An 18,411-nucleotide genomic window follows, 5' to 3' on the forward strand; every position below is an offset into this window, starting at 1 on the left:
ATATAAGTTCTTCAGAATCAAACCTCAATTTCAAGGTGTAATCAAACTCTGTTTGGAAAGCTTGAGTAACCAAAACGAAGGATTTGAAGAGCACTTTCATATTCCAGAGCTTGTTTAACTGCAGAATCAAAGGTTTATTTTTTATATTTTTATTTATTTTCGAATTAATTTGATTTAAATTATGAATTTTTGTTCGAGAGATTGTTTGTATGATTTGATAATTGCATGTTGTAGAGCTTTTCTTCCTGATGATTTTGATATTTTATATGACTGATTTGGAGTTCAATAACAAGTTCAAAATTAGGTTTTAATTTCGAATTATAAAATTAGGGTTTATAACCCGTATGAATGTTCTTAATTGAAATTTGGGGGCTTCTTCCCCAGGGGTTATTAGATGTTTTTGTTAATTGCATTGTGTTCCTGGTTGAATTTGCAATCGATTCATGTATAGCTTAACAACAGACGATTCCTGGTTTGCTCAAATCGAAGAAAACAAAACTCGCCGGAGACGGCGAGTTTCTTGATCATTTTCCAGTTGTGTGTTTTGATTGCATAAACAGATTCCTGGTGAGGTATACTTTAAATCTGGAGAGTTTGGTGGCATGAGGTGGCCGGAATCGCGTTCTCCGGCCACACTCTTGCGAAGTCGACGGGGACATGTACAAATTACAAACAGGTCCCTGAAGTTTTGAGAATGATATAGTTTAGTCCCTGAACTTTCCAGACTTTGTAAAAAATAGGATTCCTCTTTTAAAAATATTTAAAAATCATATTTTCTATTTATTTTAATTACAGAAATTCGTTTTTAATTATTAAAAATTCTAAAAAATTATTATTTTAATTCCAAAAATTATTTTTAATTCAAAAATAAATCTGAATTAATTAGTTAATTAATTTTAGTTAATAATGAATTAGTTAATTGGTCAATTAATTTAAAAATTAATTGATTAATTGATTTAATTAATTATTAATTGACTTTAATTAATTATTTAATTAGATTTAATTATTTATTGATTTAAAATTTCTGAAAAATAGTTTCGAGCCCTAAAATATTATTTTAAATTGTTTTTAAGGCTCGGCAATTATTATAAAATTATTTTAAAGCCAAATTCGGCCAATCGAACCCTGTTTATTGTTTTAAAATGATTCAACGGCCCGTTTAAATTCCGAAAAATGTTTAAAAATTCGTATTAAATATCCGAAAAATCATTTTAACATCAAATCTTCTTTGAAAAAGTATTCTCATCGAATATTTTACGTGTTATGTGTTATATGTGAATTGATTGATGTGCTATATGCGTATGTGTGTATTATTTGATTGTTTTAATCTTAACTTTCAATCCGTAAATCGGATATGGGTGAAACGAAGGGTAGATAGAAGCTTATATCGAATAGAACCAAGCGAGATAAGTATTGATAGATACTTGTGATATTTGAGCAGAAGAGGCAAGGCTTAGAAAAGGGAAGCAAGTAGTCGAAGAATAAGAGATAGTGATCGAAAGCAAGTGAGGTGTTAGCGAATAAAGACAAGGCAAATGTTCTGAACCTTCTCAAGATATATTGCGAGTAATTGATAGTTCTATTTTATATTGCAAATGCTTTGAAACACTGAACCCTAAACCTTGATTCCAGTTATTGATCTTTAAGCCGTAAGCCTTATTCTTTCGGAACCATTGATTGTTGAATACCCAGATACGAACCACAGATATACGATACTACCCCACAAATACATACAAACTAAATACCAATTACTGAACCGAAATTGTTTAACGCTCAAACCTTTATACCTTATACATTGAAAGACCAAATCCTCATAACCACAAGACTTTGATTCTTTTATTATCCAATTCTTGTACCGGCTGATAGCCAATCCTTGTATTTGCTATATTGTTCCCCTATGAAGATAACAAATCATCTTATGCTTGAAACCCAATATTGCTTATGATTCTGTTTATTGCATTACATTGTTTATTCTGTTATTATTATAGAATTGGATTGTTTTATAAAATTGTGGACCAGATTCGTGGTCAGGCCAGATTGGTGGTCAAGTTAGGCCAATGTGTGTCTTGGATCCAGTAATTAGAGCAGAGCTGTGTGCCTTGCTCGGGGTTAGTGTATGACTGATCAGCAGCCTAACCTTGGTTTTTAAAATGAAAACTTAATATTCAATTCTAATTCATTGCTTAACCATGAACTTGATACCTTAAATCATTTCACTTGACCATTATTTAATCTCAATATTGTCAAGGTGACTTGTTGAGCTAGTTAGATCATTTGTGCGATTCTGTTTATGTTCTTTTCCAGTTAAGAAGGAACTTGTTGGTAGCGAGGATCCCCAATCCAGTGCGCAATCTAGGATTCCAGGTTAAGAGGAATAAGCTATCTCAAGACTTTTGGAATAGTTTAAGTTTAAGAAGTTATAAGAATATTTAATATTCAGTTGTAAGTTTGAATAGTTGGGATTGGACGTTTGTAATATAAGTGTGTGTGTGTGGCTTGTGTGCATACATTAACCTGTTGCGATCCGTGAAAGTTGGTAAGTAGGGTCACTGCATATTATTATCTTTATTATTTTTATAAGAAGGTTTATATATAAGGTGTGTGTGTGGACCCCAAACTTCTGACTCGGGTTTGGAGGGTGCCACAGGTTTGGTATCAGAGCTACAGGTTATAAGTCACTGAAACAAGCCTAGATTTTCGGGATTGGGTAGAGGGTTAGGATTAGGAATAGGAAATAGAACGATAAGACGTAGTGAGGTTGAGTGTGCCGGCATAGTAACTTTGATTCTTCTAGTATTGTTCTTGCAGCTTCAATAAGAGATCTGTTTTTCCTTTCCACCACTCCATTTTTTGTGGAGTTCTAGCTACAGAAAACTCATGCATAATCCCATTCACTTCAAAAAATAGTCTCATCACAGAATTCTTGAACTCAGTTCCATTGTAACTCCTGATTCTTCTTACTTTGAGGTTCGGATGATTGTTGACTTGCCTTATGTGATTGATGATGATTTCACTAGTTTCATCTTTGGATTTTAGAAAATATGTCCTATAAAACTTTGACAATTCATCTACAATTACTGAAAGAGATATGTCCTAAGTCCAATCATGCATGAAGATTTAGGAATAACTTTTATATAATCTATTTTGATTTTATTGATATTAATAAAAGACTTGTTTTGTTTTTATTGCGGGCTCTATATATTTAAATGTTTAAATAAGATATACCACAGTTTAGAGTAAAGCTTTTTACGGATTATGATGAGATCATAATAATGGGACCTAAACGATGATAACTCTAAACTTAAATAGTTCATGGTCGTAGGATTACTAACTGGTAATTAATAATTCGCAAAGATCGGTACATACTATGCTTGCTTCATTATGAAGGATGTTTGTTCTCATAGACATTTGTGTGGTGACACTATAGCTAGTATGTAGGTGCTTATTATAGAATAAGTTCACTGAACATGACTCACACAGCTGAACAACTGATGGAGTTCACTCACGTGTCAGCAGTTGTTCACATGGTGATAGTTGTACAAGTATCCTTAGACTTGAGGTCATCATAGTCATCTTGTGTACACTGAACTATGCTTCGGTTTAGTTCTTAGTCTCAAAGGACAATTATAAGGGCTCTACTAGGTATAAGAATTTGTACACGAAGATAGTGTATGATCAATAAAGGATCTACCCCTTCCAGTGTAGGAAGAGAATGTTCAATGCTGATCCACTTATGTTAGTTCAGGAATCTTTGGCCAAAGTGAATGAAATTAGAAAGGAGTTTCTAATTTACATTAAATAGAACTAAGCATAGTAAATGGGAAAGCAAGTGATTAAATAAGATAGGCTTGACACAAGTTCCATGCCTTGTATTTAATCGTGACATTGCAGGGTAGAAGGAATTAATTGTACGGTAACTACTCATTGAATAGGTTCTTGGTATTCTAAGCAGTGAATTCGTATTATCCGGATCGTCGTGATATGCTGAGAAGTATCCCTCACGATGTAGAATAAATATGATTAATTAATTAATCATATTTAATGAATTAGAGAATTTATATAAATAATGATAAAATAGTTTTATTATTATTTATTTTTACTACCGGCTTAATATTGAACCTACAAGGTCACACCATAAAAGAGAATGATTTAATGGTGGAGAAATTAATTAATAATGTCTGATAATTATTTATTTATGAAATAAATAATTAATTGGAAAATTTAGTAATTGATTAAATGAGATTTAATTGATTATAAATTAATTAAGAAAAAGTTCTTAATATTATTAATTAAGAATTTAATTTTTGGAAATTAATTCAAGTGAGAGAATTATTTCTAAAGTGTTTAGAAAAAGGAGTAATAATTAAAAGGTGTTTTAATTATTAGTGAGAATAATAAAGGGTTAATAATAATAATATTTTATGGGAAAATTTTCAGCTGAAAATTTTGCCTATAAATATACTATTATAGACCCTATTTTTGCCTCAACCAAGAAGATTTACAAAACCCTAATTCTCTCCATCTCCTCCTCCTTCATTACATCGTTTTCTTGGTGGATATCGGTGGAGTGCTTCACACTTGAGGAGCAGCTGCTAAGGATCTCCGTTCATCATTTTTGGATCGCCATTAAAGACCTCCATCTTTCCATTAACATAAAGCTTCTTAAGTTAAACATACTCAACTACGAATTAAATATTATTTTTCCCATGGATCCTGCGGAGGGTTTCGTTTTTTTAAGATTTAAATTTACGTTTTCGTTGCGTTTATGTGCTAAAAACCCTTCAATGGCATCAGAGCTACTTGTGAAAAGTTTTTAATTCGTTTATGTGTTTAATTGTTTTTGATATATGAGCATGTACGTGATTCGCCCTGATTTGATGTTGATATAATATGCTTATATATGTATGGTTTTGAATATATGATATTCATCTGAGTTGTATAATCATAAGATGATTATGTAATATGTATATATACTGATATATACATGATTTATGTTTGTTCTAATTATGAGAATCATATTAGATACGAATTCTGAATTGGCTGCTGCAGATTTGCTAAAATCTGGGTCTGGTGTCCGATTTACGCAAATGAATACCCTATTCCATAGGTAAACGAGCGTTTGAATAAAACTGATAGGTAAATCTATCAACGACTCGTCTGTAAGGCGTTTGACGTCGTTTACTTCCCGTAAATAGTGATTCTTGTTTTTCTTATTTGATTCTGATTTTTCTGATTTTTGTCATATTTTCTTTTTATGATTAGATCATGGATAATATGATATGTTAAGATCAGATTATGTGTTTTAACATGCTTTTATGTGTTGTATGAGCATGGTGGATGGTTATGGCCTTTCGACCTTAGTGTAATGGTTTTGGTTTTGGTTTTAAATACGACTTGCATGTCGTCAATCTTTGTAATCATAAATCTCGAATGTAACTCGAGTTATTCTTGTAAGTTCATTAGATTAGTTTTACTTTCAATCATGTAATGTAATTGAAGACTCAAGAAGACTATCCAATGGAGGTGATACAAAGAAGAAGACGAGGCATACAAAAAGTCTAAACAAAGAAGAAGACTTATGTAATAAGTAGTTGTATTTATTTCCATCACCATATTAGATTGACCTTGATCTTTATCATGAGCTTGATAAAGATCACATAGGATGGGGCCATAACAAAACACATTTACTTTATTGCACTTTACATTTACTTGTTTATTTAATTTTATATATGAGATATATGCCTATGTTTACCATGCGATGATAGATTTAGGTGAACTTAAATCAATATAAGGCGTGCTCTAGAAAATCTAAAATAGGAATCGTTTCTTGCCTTAACAATAAATATTATGATTACGATCATGAGATTCTTTTGTTTATGAAACACGTAATTGAATATGAATTTTCAATATTGAGAGAAAGGATGATTCTGTCAACAACAGATTTCTATCGGTAAGAAAGGGTTATTAAGTGACGCCTCTTGACAATGCTCCACCCGATCTGGGAATCATCTGATTATCGATTATTGATTTGAAATATTTAATTTAAAAGGAAGAATCTCTTTATAATATGATTATGATTGTAACGTAATATAATCCCTCTAAAATTAAATAATATCAAGTAGTAATTGGCCAATGACACAACGGGCTTATGTCGGTCATAGCCTTCCAACATGGTAGAAAATGGTTCTTATTTTTAAATCATTGTCGTTTCGTGCTACAGCCGAGGGCTTTGATTTAGAAATAAGAAATACTTGTCTATTACATAGAGATGTGTACATTGAATTAGAATCTAAAGGTCGGTACATGCTACAGCCGTGGGCCGTTGGAGACTGATTCAATTGTACGAAATGTTGGGTTAGACTTGACTTAGAATATTGAATTTATCGTGCCACAGCCGTGACTCAATTATTCAAGAGGCTAAACTTATATTAGGGAATAACATAAGATGTAATTGAGAAGAGTTGTCTGCCTATTGAACATCACATGACGTTTCATGCCACAGCCGAGGTTGTGTGATGGAATGTAGGATCCCTATTCCCACTAGCATTATGAATGCTTAATTTTCACTTAGGGGGTTGAAAAAATTAGATAAACTAGTGGGAGACACTTATGAATAAAGACCCGATTCATATAGTATTTTGAAATGAAATTGAATATTTGCTAAGTGTTGTTATGTGTTTATCATTTACAGATTTACTATATTCGTCATGTCTTCTGCACTATCACTCCGGAGCATACTAGATGCTCACAAGTTGATTGTTCCTAATTTAGCTGTTTGTTTTCACTGTAACAAGTTGGGGCACTGGAAGAGGAACTGCAAGGTTTACCTTGCAGAATTGAAGAAGAAGAAGGGTAGTAAGACTACTGCTTCTGATTCAGGCATGTTCATGATCGAAGTTAATATGTCACTAGGTCAAATTTCTACTTGGGTATTAGATATCGCCTGTGGTTCTCATATTTGCAATTCGTTGCAAGGACTAAAGGGAAGTAGGACTCTTGAAAAAGATGAGGTGATTCTACGTATGGGCAATGGAGCAAGGGTTACGGCCATATCTGTGGGATCATTTAGTTTACATATGCCTACGGGCAAGACTATTATTTTGAATAATTGTTATTACGTTCCCTCTATTGTGAGGAATATTGTTTCTATTCATGTGTTGGATGTGGATGGTTTTTCATTTATTATTAAGAATAATGAATGTTATGTTTTTTTTGGACGTGGCATTTTAAATAATGGTCTGTATGTATGTGACGTAGAGCATGATTTACTTCAGATTGAACAAACTAATAAAAGAAAATGAGATGATGAAAATCTGACCTATTTATGGCACTGTAGGCTAGGTCATATTAGTGAAAATAGACTGCGAACATTGCATAAGGAAGGGTTACATGACCCTTTTGATTTTGAATCATATCCTACATGCGAGTCTTGTCTATTGGGTAAAATGACCAAATCTCCATTTAGTGGACATGGAGAGAGGGCTACAGATTTGCTAGGATTGGTACACACAGAAGTATGTGGACCAATGTCTACGCAAGCCATGGGTGGATTTTCGTACTTCATTACTTTCATAGATGATAAATCTAGATTCGGATATGTGTATTTGATGAAACACAAGTCTGAATCCTTTGAAAAGTTCAAAGAATATAAACATGAAGTGGAGAAACAAACCAAACACAGTATTATAACTCTTCGATCAGATCGAGGTGGTGAATACTTGAATGGAGAGTTTTTAGATTATCTCAAAGAAAATGGTACAGGCTCCCAGTGGACTCCTCCATATACTCCACAGTTAAATGGGGTATTTGAAAGGAGAAATCGAACTTTGTTAGACATGGTTCGGTCCATGATGAGCTATACGAATCTTCCAGTATTCCTATGGGGTTATGCATTGGAAACCTCAGCATATTTACTGAATAAGGTGCCTTCCAAATCTGTTCCTCAAACACTATATGAGATATGGAAAGAAAGGAAACCGAGTCTTAAACACGTTAAGATTGGGGGATGTCCAACTTATGTCAAGAAAGTTGACCCAGATAAGCTGGAATCTTAATCCGTAAAATGTAATTTTGTGGGATATCCTAAAGAGACTTTGGGGTATTACTTTTACACCGATCATCGGGTGTTTGTCTCCAGACATGCTACCTTCTTGGAAAAGGAGTTTATCCTTGAAGGAAACAGTGGGAGCAAAATTGAACTTGATGAAGTTCAAGAAGCACAAACTACTACGGATCAAGTGGAAACACCTGTTCAAACTGAACAACCTTCTGTGGAACAGCCCATTCGTAGGACAGGGAGAGTGTCTCGCCAACCTGAGAGGTATTATGGCCTTGTCATTGAGAATGACAATGAGTTGTCAATCATTGATGATGACGACCCTGTGACCTATAATGAGGCTATGAGTAGTGTTAACTCAGAGAAATGGCATAGTGCCATGAAATCTGAAATGGAATCTATGTATACCAACCAAGTATGGACTCTGGTTGAGGCGCCTGAAGGTGTTAATCCTATTGGGTGCAAGTGGGTATACAAAAGAAAGATTGGAGCAGATGGTCAGGTGGAGACCTATAAGGCTAGGCTCGTGGCAAAAGGATTCAAACAAAGGCAAGGGATTGACTTTGATGAAACTTTTTCGCCTGTAGCCTTGTTAAAATCAATTCAGATTTTGCTTGTGATTGCTGCTTACTACGACTATGAGATCTGGCAAATGGACGTGAAAACGGCCTTCCTCAATGGGGAACTTGAGGAGGAAGTGTATATGACACAGCCAGAGGGTTTTCTTTCCAAGGGAAATGAACACCTAGTGTGTAAGCTGCTGCGAACCATATATGGTTTAAGGAAAGCTTCTCATAGATGGAACATCTGTTTTGATGAGACAATTAAAGAGTTTGGTTTTATCAAAAACATAGATGAACCATGTGTCTACAAGAAGGTTAGTGGGAGCGCGGTAACATTTCTTGTATTGTATGTGGATGACATACTTCTTATAGGAAATGATATACCGATGCTACAATCAGTCAAAGTATGGCTATCAAAGAACTTCACCATAAAGGACTTGGGAGAAGCATCCTATATTCTCGGTATGAAGATCTATAGAGATAGATCTAGAAGAATGATAGGTCTTACCCAGGGTACATACATCCAGAAAGTGCTTAAAAGATTTAGCATGGAAAACTCCAAAAGAGGTCTCATACCGATGAGCCACGGAGTGTCCCTTTCCGAAAAAATATCTCCTAAGACATCTGAGGAAAGAGAGCCTATGAGTAAGATTCCTTATGCTTCAGCAATAGGATCTATCATGCACGCGATGTTGTGTACAAGGCCTGATGTTGCTTATTCAATTAGTGTGATGAGCAGATATCAGTCCAATCCAGGTGAAGACCACTGGAAAGCAGTGAAAAACATCCTTAAGTACTTGCGAAGGACTCAGGACATTTTTCTTGTTTTTGGTGGTGAAACTGAGTTGAAAATAGAGGAGATGTCAACGTCGAGAAAGTTGACACACATAACAACGTAGCAGACCCACTCACAAAGCCACTTTCTCAGAGTCACTTTGATCGTCATAAAGACAAGATGGGTATTAGATACCAGAGTGATTGGCTTTAGTACAAGTGGGAGATTGAAAGAGATATGTCCTAAGTCCAATCATGTATGAGGATTTAGGAATAACTTTTATGTAATCTGTTTTGATTTCATTGATATTAATAAAAGACTTGTTTTGTTTTTATTACGGGCTCTATCTATTTAAATGTTTAAATAAGATATACCACAGTTTAGAGTAAAGCTTTTTATGGATTGTGATGAGATCATAATAATGAGATCTAAAAGATGATAACTCTAAACTTAAATAGTTCCTGGTCGTAGGATTATTAACTGGTAATTAATAATCCACAAAGATCGGTACATACTATGTTTGCTTCATTATGAAGGATGTCTATTCTCATAGACATTTGTGTGGTGACACTATAGCTAGTATGTAGGTGCTTATTATAGAATAAGTTCACTGAACATGACACACACAGCTGAACAACTGATGGAGTTCACTCACGTGTTAGCAGTTGTTCATATAGTGATAGTTGTACAAGTATCCTTAGACTTGAGGTCATCATAGTCATCTTGTGTACACTGAACTATGCTTTGGTTTAGTTCTTAGTCTCAAGGGACAATTATAAGGGCTCTACTGGGTATAAGAATTTGTCCACGAAGATAGTTTATGATCAATAAAGGATCTACCCCTTCCAGTGTAGGAAGAGAATGTTCAATGCTGATCCACTTATGTTAGTTCAGGAATCTCTGGCCAGAGTGAATGAAATTAGAAAGGAGTTTCTAATTTACATTAAATAGAACTAAGCATAGTGAATAGCAAAGCAAGTGATTAAATAAGATAGGTTTGACACAAGTTCCACGCCTTGTATTTAATCATGACATTGCAGGGTAGAAGGAATTAATTGTACGATAACTACTCACTGAATAGGTTCTTGGTATTCTAAGCAGTGAATTCGTATTATCCGGATAGTCGCGATATGCTGAGAAGTATCCCTCACGATGTAGAATAAATATGATTAATAAATTAATCATATTTAATGAATTAGAGAATTTATATAAATAATGATAAAATAGTTTTATTATTATTTATTTCTACTAGAGGCTTAATATTGAACCTACAGAGTCACACCATAAAAGAGAATGATTTAATGGTGGAGAAATTAATTAATAATGGCTAATAATTATTTATTTATGAAATAAATAATTAATTGGAAAATTTAATAATTGATTAAATGAGATTTAATTGATTATAAATTAATTAAGAAAAAGTTCTTAATATTATTAATTAAGAATTTAATTTTTGGAAATTAAATCAAGTGAGAGAATTATTTCTAAAGTGTTTAGAAAAAGGATTAATAATTAAAAGGTGTTTTAATTATTAGTGAGAATAATAAAGGGTTAATAATAATAATATTTTATGGGAAAATTTTCAGCTGAAAATTTTGCCTATAAATATACTACTATAGACCCTATTTTTGCCTCAACCAAAAAGATTTACAAAACCCTAATTCTCTCCATCTCCTCCTCCTTCATTACATCGTTTTCTTGGTGGATACCGGTGGAGTGCTTCACACTTGAGGAGCAGCTGCTAAGGATCTCCGTTCATCATTTTTGGATCACCATTAAAGACCTCCATCTTTCCATTAACGTAAAGCTTCTTAAGGTAAACATACTGAACTACGAATTAAATATTATTTTTCGCATGGATCCTGCGGAGGGTTTCGTTTTTTTAAGATTTAAATTTTCATTTTCGTTGCGTTTATGTGCTAAAAACCCTTTAATTACTAGGCAATATCTTTTTCCAGAGATAGACAACACATTGACTGGTCCAAACAAATTCATGTGCAACAGTAGTAAAGGTTCTTCAATTATTGAATCAAGCTTCTTTCTGAATGATGCTTAAATCTGCTTTTCTTTCTGGAAGGCATCACACAGTCCATCCTTTGAAAACTCCACTTGAGGAATAGTTCTAACCAATTCTTTCTTGACTAGCTCATTCATGGTCTTGAAGTTTAAATGGGATAGCTTTTTGTGCCATAACCAACTTTCATGTTGACTTGATTTACTGAGAAGACAAGTTAAAGATTCTGCATTTGTTGAGTTGAAGTCAGCTAGATACACATTGCCTTTTCTCACTCCAGTGAGAACCACTTTGTTGCCCTTCTTGTCAGTCACAACACAGGCTTCTGTATTAAAAGTAATTGTGTTGCCCTTATCACAAAGCTGGATAATGCTCAACAGATTATGCTTGAGTCCATCCACTAGGGAAACCTCTTCAATGATGACATTATCCTTTGAAATTAAGCCATATCCCACAGTATAACCCTTGTTGTCATCTCCAAAAGTGATACTTGGGCCAGCTCTTTCCTTGAACTCAGTGAGCAGGGTAGAATCTCCAGTCATGTGCCTTGAGCAACCACTATCCAGATACCAAAGATTCTTTCTGTTTCCCTGCACACATCAAAATCAAATCAAGTTGATTTTGGTACCCAAGTTTCCTTGGGTCCTGCCTTGTTAGCCTTTTTCTTTGGTTTCTTAGGTTTGATCTTATTTGACTTGGGTATCTCAGATTCATCCTTTGTCATTTGAGTTGGATCTTTGAAACCATTCATTGAAGCAGAATTATCATGCACATTTTGATTAACATGAAAAGGCACATTCATCCTTTGTCATTTGAGTTAGCTTGGCTTTGCTAACTGGCTTTTTCTCAGCCGACGGATATGGTTCCTTGTCTTTCGACGGATAGTCCTTTTGGACTTTCGATGGATAACACTCATCACCCATCGAATCCACATCCGTTGATAGTCCTTCAATCAAATTAGAATCAAGCTTCTCCTTGCTCTTTTTCTAGGCTTCATCATAAAATGATTCTATACCTTGAACTTTAGTAATTTGAGCATGAACATCTCTAGATGATTTCCATGCTTTAATTACTTCCTGTTCTCGTTCAAGCTGCTTCCTTAAATCTCTTCTTTCTTTAAAGATTCAGTTAATTCATCCTTAGCAGTTTTACATTCAATTCTCAATTTTTCAAACTCAATAAATGGAGACCCTAGCACATTATTCCTCTCACTTAAAAACAAATTATTTTCTTTAATTTTAGCATTTTCCTTAGTGAGGGATTAGAGAGTTACACGTAAATGATATAGCTCAATAGACATATCAATGATGGCATCATTGCACTCAGATTTAGTCAAATGTGCTAGGTTAGTGGTGATTACCTGATTACTGGATGAACTAACTTCTGCTTCATCTGATTTGGCCATTAGGGCTACATTGACATAGTTTGTTTCTTCATCTTCATCCAATCCATCAGCTGCCCAATTATTTTCTTGAGTAATAAATGCCCTTTCCTTTTGTTTGAGTAGCTCAAAATATTTTTGCTTGTAATCAACAGGCTCAAACTTCTTTTTACCAGAATCAGGCTTTCTACACTCACTAGCAAAATGACCTGCCAAACCATATTCGAAACACTTGAATTTGGACTTATCAACCATGTTTCTGTTTGGCTTAGTTGCTCCAAACTTCTTCTTGAATTTTAGCTTGGAAAATCTCCTGGATAAGAATGCTAGATGCTCATCTATGTCATCCATGTCATCTTGGCTCAATTGTTCTTCATTTTCAGCTATCAGCCCTTTACCCTTGTTTTCACAATCCCTTGAGTTTGATGTAGATTTAGCAGCTTCAACCTTCATCTCCTTCTCCTTTTCTTGCTCAGCAACTAGTGCAATGGATCCTCCTTTCTTCCTTCCTTTCTCCATCTTTTCATCTTGCTCTATTTCAAGCTCATAGGTTTTAGAATTTCATACAATCTTTCCAAGGTGAATTTCTTGTAATCTTGAGAGTTTCTTAAAGAGACTGTCAAGGGCTTTCATTCCTTTGGTAGAGATCTAAAGAATTTAAGGTTTGAGTCTTTTGTTTGATAGACCCTTCCATGCAACTTGAGAGCATTCAGTAGCTTTTAAAATATACTAAATATGTCAGTGAGTGACTCACTTTCTTCACAGTGAAAATGCTCATATTGCTGAATTAAGAGCTGCATTTTGTTCTCTCTTACTTGCTCAGTTCCATCACAAATAATTTGAATTGTGTCCCAAACCTCTTTTGTTGTTTTGCGGTTAATGATGTTGTCAAAATATCACCATCAACACCATTAAATAGTATGTTCATGGCCTTTTTGTCTTTCCTGACTTGTTCAATGTCTGGATCAGACCATTCATATCTGGGCTTTAGAACTGATGGCTCATTTCCTGTAGCAGCTGTAATATCCGGGATATATCGTGTAATTATTTTTGCTATTATATAATTATTATGTGTGTTCAGTATATATTCTGTGAGTTAATTGTTAAGTGTTATCTGTACTTGAATATTCAAAAATAATATTAATTGAGTATTTTAATTTTTATATGTCCAAAATAAAATATAGATAATTGTCATATCTTCCTAATTATTTTTATGTTGGTTTATGGATTTATAAGAATCATATGAAATTTCTAAAATCTTTTTCCGGGTAATTAAAATCTATTTTATAAAAATGGGAACCAACCGACGTCAACCGTTGTTACGTTTTTGGAACCCGAAACTCGTTCGAGAACTCCTTCCTAACCTAATTGTAATATTCCGAGCATATTCCATGTTTCGACTTTTTCGATCCGGCTTACGGTTTGTCCTGCGGGTCCCGGCGCAACATTTTCGATACAATATTCGTTTCTGTAAATCAATAAAACCCGTATTTTCGATAAACGGGAGCTTTTTATTAAAATATCCCAATTATCACTTCGTAATACGTGTAACCAGGCGCTGAGACCAAGACCGCAGTACAAATTGTACTGATTTGGATAATTATCCCGAAAACCGATACCGTTTGGATCAGTTTTTACAAATAAACGTACCGTTTTATATCCGGAATGATCCAACGGGATACAAATTTTTCATAATTATAAATAGCCTTTTACCGTATTTTATTTCGTATCAAAATCATTTGCAGATAGTTAATTATATAATTTTCAGAGAAAAGCCCTAATTTCTTAAAACTGTTCTAAGAATCAAACAGCAAAACGAAGGCGTTACCGATCTCTGTTTTTAAAGCTTGAGTAACCAAAACGAAGGATTTGAGGTGTTCTATCAGATTCTGAGCTTTGTTTCACTGCAGAAATCAAGGTTATTTTTCTAAAAATTTATTTATTTTCAAATTTATTTTATTAAAAATATGAATTTTTGTTCGGATGATTATTTGTATGATTTAATGATTTCATGTTGTAGAGCTTGTTTTCCTGATAATTTTCATATGCCATACGTCTGATTTGGAGTTCAATAACATGCTCAAAAGTGGGTTTAATTTTCGAATTTCAAAATTAGGGTTTATAACCCGTATGAATGTTTTCAATTGAAATTTGGGGGTTTTTGATTCAGGGGTTATTAACTGTTGATTTATAGTGGGTTGTGTTCCTTATAAAATTTGCAATCGATTGATATATAGCTCTTTAACAGAGGATGCTTGAATCGAAGGGAGTTGTGTTTTAAAGATTTGCGATGTTCGCCGGAAACCGGCGATGTTCTTGGCCAATTTTCGGCCAGAACAGGGATGATTAGAATGTTTTGAATGCATGAACAAGTTCCTGGTGTTGTGTAGTGTTGATCTGGAGGTGTTGGTGGGGTGAGGACGCCGGGATCGTCTTCTCCGGCCACCCCCGATTTTCCGGCGACTGAAACTGCAAAATTGCAGTTTAGTCCCTGTATTTTTGAAGATGGTGAAGTTTAGTCCCTGTAGTTTGCAAAATTTTCAAAAATAGGATTCCTGTTTATAAAATGTTTAAAAATCATATTTCCTATTTATTTTTATTATAAAAATTCATTTTTAATTTCTGAAAATTCTGAAAATTATTATTTTAATTCCGAAAATTATTTTTAATTCACAAATAAATCTGAATTAATTAGTTAATTAATTTCAGTTAATTTATAATTGATTAATTGGTCAATTAATTCGAAAATTAATTGATTAATTGATTAATTGATTTAATTAATTATTAATTGATTTTAATTAGTTATTTAATTAGATTTAATTATTTAAAAATGATTTAAAAATTCTAAAAAATAGTTTCGAGCTTTAAAATATTATTCTAAATTATTTCCAAGGCTCGATAATTATTCTAAAATTATTTCGGAGCCAGAATGGGCCAACCGAACCCTGTTTATTATTCCGAAATTGATCCAACGACCCGTTTTAATTCCGAAAAATGTTTTAAAAATCATTTTAAATACCCGAAAGCATATTTATGACCCGAGACTTCTTTATAGATGATATGTCATTGATTACGTGATGTATTATGTGTTATACGTGACCTGTTGTTTGACTATCGGTCTATATATTCGGTGTTTACTTGGTTATTGCATAGATTTCAATCCATTAATCGGATTTGGGTAAAACGAAGGGTAGATAGAAGTATGTGTTGAATAGAATCCTGTGAGTTGATGATTGATAGATGCTAATGATATGTGAGCAGAAGAGGCAAGGCGTAGGAAAGGGAAACAGGTAGTTGAGGAGTAAGACGATTGAGATTGAAAGCAAGTGCAGGATAGTAAGCTAATATCAGGCAAGTGTTCTGAACTTTCTCGAGATATTGTAATTCTTGATAGTCTTGTTGACATTGCAAGTGCTTTGAAGCACGGAAACCTAAATCCTGATTTCAGTTATTATTCTTGAGCTATGAACCATATTCTTTCTAATCCATTGATTAGTGTATACCCAAACAAGAACCACAAATCTACGATACTACTCCACAAATACATACAAACTAAATACCAGACATTGAACTGAATTATTATATACTCAATCCATGATATCTTATGCTTTGAAAGACCAAATCCTTGAAACCCTGAAACGTTATTTCCTTTGTTATCCAATTCTTTCATTACCCAGCATTCAAGCTTTGAAAGTACCTTGTTGATCTTTACAAGGATTGAAACCCTTTCATTGTTAAACATTTGTTGTTGTTAATGATTTCGGTTATTGTTTATTATTGCATATTCTGTTATTATGTTAGAATTGGATTGTTTTTATAAAATTGTGGACCAGATTCGTGGTCAGACCATATAATGGTCAAGTTAGGCCAATGTGTGCCTTGGATCCAGTAGTTAGAGCAATGCTGTGTGCCTTACTCGGGGTTAGTTCGTGACTGATCAGCAGCCTAACCTTGGTTTTTAAATTAAAAGTATAATATCCAATTCTAAATCATAATTCATTGTTCACTTGATATCATAAACATATTCACCTGATAATCATTATTCTCAGTTTTGTCATTGTGACTTGCTGAGCTAGTTAGCTCATTTGTGCGATGTTGTTTATATTCTTTCCAGTTAAAAAGGAACCAGTTGGTAAAGAGGATCCCCAGTCCAGCGCGAGAGCTAGGGGTTCATGTTGAGAAAGCTGAGCTAGTAGGCTTCTTTTGGAATAATTTAAGTTTGTATAAGTTTGTAATAATGTTTAATACTCAGTTTGAATTTGAAATAGTTGGGATTTGAACGGTTTGTAATATATAGTGTGTTTGGCTTGTGTGCATACTTTAATCTGTTGCGGTCCGTGGTGATTGGTAAGTAGGGTCATTGCATATATTATTATTATCTTTATTATTATTATAAGCAGGTTATAATTAAGGTGTTTGTGTGGACCCCAAACTTCTGACCCGGGTTTGGAGGGCGCCACAGCAGCTCTCAAAGGAACATGAGGACCTCTCTCAATGCAGTCCACATAAGCTTCATCTTGAGAAAGAAGATGTAGGTGCATCTTCACCTTCCAATGGTGATAGTTGTCTTTGTCCAGAAATGGAATTTTCACTCCAACATCCTTTCTGATCATCTTGCTGATTGTGGTGATCTTTACACTCTTTGTACTTCAAGAGCTTGCTATGATACCATATGTTATTCCCAAACAATGCAACAAGAATTATAAAGGGGGGGGGTTAAATGTAATTCTGGCTTCTTTTTTTGATTTTAAGAATGTTCTTACTTAATATATAATTGTGTTTGATTTTGCAAGAAGTGCGGAATGAAAGTAAAATAGAAATCAAAACACAATGCAATAAAACACAAGGATTTAAAAACTTTATGGTGGATTTGAAATTATCCACCAGAGATATATATATAAAGTTGAGAACTCGGTGATGCTTGAATAGCACACAGCTGCTTACAAGTGAACTTACAAAATTATAGAAAAATGCTTAACATATATTGCTTTATCTATCTCTCTGAAAATTATGCTTACTTAGTTAATTTATTCTACTTGCTACACTTGGTTTATATATTACCAAGTTACATGATAGTAAGACAAGACAATAAGACAAACTGTATCTAGTCTAACTTCATGCTACTTCATTACTCTATCCAGCATCTTTGAATGTCTTCATAATTGCATGGAAATGGTAATGCTCCTTTGTTCTCTAAATCCTGCAATTAGGCTGCCACATTCCATTTGCAAACACCCGACGTATGTGACTGTGTTGTCACTATCAACTGCTCTTTTGAATTATGATCATCCGTCGGGACTATGTTGGTCATCCATCGGGAGTCTTGTTGATTATCTGTCGGGAGCCTTTGTAGATCATCCGTCGGTAGCCTTTATGTCACTTGACTCCATTTCACTTATACAGAATTACAAGATATCTTATATTTACAATTAGTCAACCTATTCTGTATATCAATCTAGTAGTCAACATGCCTAAAAGAATCCTACAACATCTACTAGTACATTGTTGTTTGCAGAAATGTGCTAAAATACTTATTGTTACATAAGCTACACTCTCGATGGATGTTCAGTGGTCATCCTTCGGGACTATAAAGTTCATCCGTCGGGACTATTGTAAAACATT

This window comes from Apium graveolens, chromosome 9, assembly GCF_009905375.1.
Source record: "Apium graveolens cultivar Ventura chromosome 9, ASM990537v1, whole genome shotgun sequence".
Taxonomy (NCBI): domain Eukaryota; kingdom Viridiplantae; phylum Streptophyta; class Magnoliopsida; order Apiales; family Apiaceae; genus Apium; species Apium graveolens.